Raw genomic sequence first — 2,380 nt, 5'->3', positions numbered from 1 at the left:
TAAAAAACTCAGTATACTGCCTCTTTCTTACTTATATATGTATGAAATATTAAATTTCACAAAAGGAAGTATTTTAAAAGATGGAAATATCTTCAAGTGTAACTGTGATTACCACCCTCACGATACTAGGCAGAAGCATTACTTGCACGTCAATACAGTAAGTACAAACATTTGTAAGAGAGGAGTGTATCATACTGGTATAATGCTGCACAATCACATGCCACCCTATTTGAAACAGATACAAAATTTACAAAAGTTTAAAGTGAAACTGAAAGAGTACTTCTTGTCCACTGCTTCTATTCTGTTTCCGAGTTTTTACAGTACGAGAAAAGTGTAGTGTAACTGCTCAAATATTCTCAATAAGTCTATCATTTTATTTCACTATATTAAATTTGTCATCAATTTTCAACATGTACTGAATAATTTTTAATTTTTTATTCTTTCAAAATAACAATGTGTATGATGTTGTATATACTGTACCAACCTGACTTGTCCTACATTGTTTGTGCAAAATATGTATGTAAACATGATTTACAGGACCAATAAAGAAATAAAAATACAAATTACAAATCACTGTGTTTCCAGAAGTGACAATTAATGGTTGTCATGTATCTTGCATTTCAACATCCCATGTGATTGTGAGGGGCGGGGGGGGGGGGGGGGGCGCTTACATTCCTCACACTTTCTGCCATTGCTGATGATTCTGTTGTTGTAGTTGTAGTTGTAGTTGTAGTAGTAGTAGTAGAAGAAGAAGAAGAAGAAGGAGAAGAAATAGTAGTAGTAGTAGTAGTAATCTGTGGATCATTTTTACAAGGATACTGGATATGACACGGTATTACAATTTAAGAGAAACAAAAATAAAGTAGTACACATGTACAGATATTTGCATACTCACAGTACAGTATGGCAAGGATGCAACAGGTAGTTGCCTGTGACCTTACAGTAGTAACCACCTGAGATCCTGAAGTAAATTAGAGAAACCATGGAAAACCTGAATCACAATGGCTATGTGAAGATTGGAGCCTCCATCCTCCTGCAACAATTTGTACACTTACTTATTATAACACTCATGGTAATTGGTTAGAACGCTATGGTAAAGAAAGATAATGCACAAGGGATTTGTGCAAAACCGTTTGAAAATTAGAATTATTTTGAGGAAAATTATTTACATAACTTAAGAGTAGCTTTTAAGTTTAAATACTATTCGCATCAGAATGAAATTTATTTTACGAGAGAATATGAATATTATTTATTGGTGAAGATTATAAGACAGATGTAAACTCTCTCGTCACAGAAACGGAGTTTAGGTTAGTTCACAGCTACTACACAGTCATGATAAAATGAAGTAATCTGATGGTATTCAACTAGTAGTTTTGTGGATACTGGCGTGATACTAAACTATAGTATATACAGTACCGGCAACTGCACAAATCTACTGATATTTTCCTAAAACTAAATGCTAAAAGTTAGCTACAACTGTGTTTTACAACGTCGATGCGACGTATTTTCTCCATAACACATATAATCTACTAAGTACAGATAAACTTGATATACTGCAATAGCTGTAACTACGAAACTTAAATAGCTGCGTCTAAACTATAATTATGACTAACCAGAAAAGAAATTCAGTAATTACGCCCTTGAGCTGCATTACAAACCTATATTTCACAGCAACCTCTATTCAGAACCAGTAATTAACGAAAATGTCGAATCTGCTGTGCTGAAAATTCAAGGAAAGAGTAACCTGTGTAAAACGTCGAACAATTTCAATTCCAGCGCTTCGAACATTTCGCTCGTTCCTCGTCTCTCATTGGCTGCCTAAAACAGTCTTCCCACTGGCTACGGGACTGAGGCAGTGCCAACATATATAAATATTAGTTGTTTCGAAGAAATTGCATTTTTTGCATGCTGTACATCGAAATTTTTATTTATGCACCCAAACGTAAAAAATGGACAAATCATATAATATTTCAGGACACCCACTGAAGATGCCTTGTAAAAAAAGGCGAAACGCATCTGCGTGCATAAATAAAAATTTCGATGTGCAGCATGCAAAAAAGGCATTTTCTTTGAAACAACTGCAATTTATATGCAGCTGCTGCGAAAACGACCACTACAAGAAACGTGCCAACATATATGCTCGGAAAAAAAGTAGTTGTTGACACTACCCTCACACCGACTGTGACGCGATATGAACTGGAAAACTGGCATGTTAGATTTTATTTTTGCCAAGCATCTGTTTTGCTCTTGAAGGGCACGAATTTATTGACCGGCCGATCGCCCACACCATTTCGCCCAACAAATCATGTATTGTGCAGCGTTATCGTGACAAGCGTCCAACAAAAGTTCAGATAATGGGTAATCGGAGTTTAATGTATCA

The sequence above is a fragment of the Schistocerca serialis genome, chromosome 12, assembly GCF_023864345.2.
Source record: "Schistocerca serialis cubense isolate TAMUIC-IGC-003099 chromosome 12, iqSchSeri2.2, whole genome shotgun sequence".
Classification (NCBI taxonomy): domain Eukaryota; kingdom Metazoa; phylum Arthropoda; class Insecta; order Orthoptera; family Acrididae; genus Schistocerca; species Schistocerca serialis.
The sequence above is the reverse complement of the archived record's forward strand: the minus strand, read 5'-3'. Positions refer to the sequence as shown.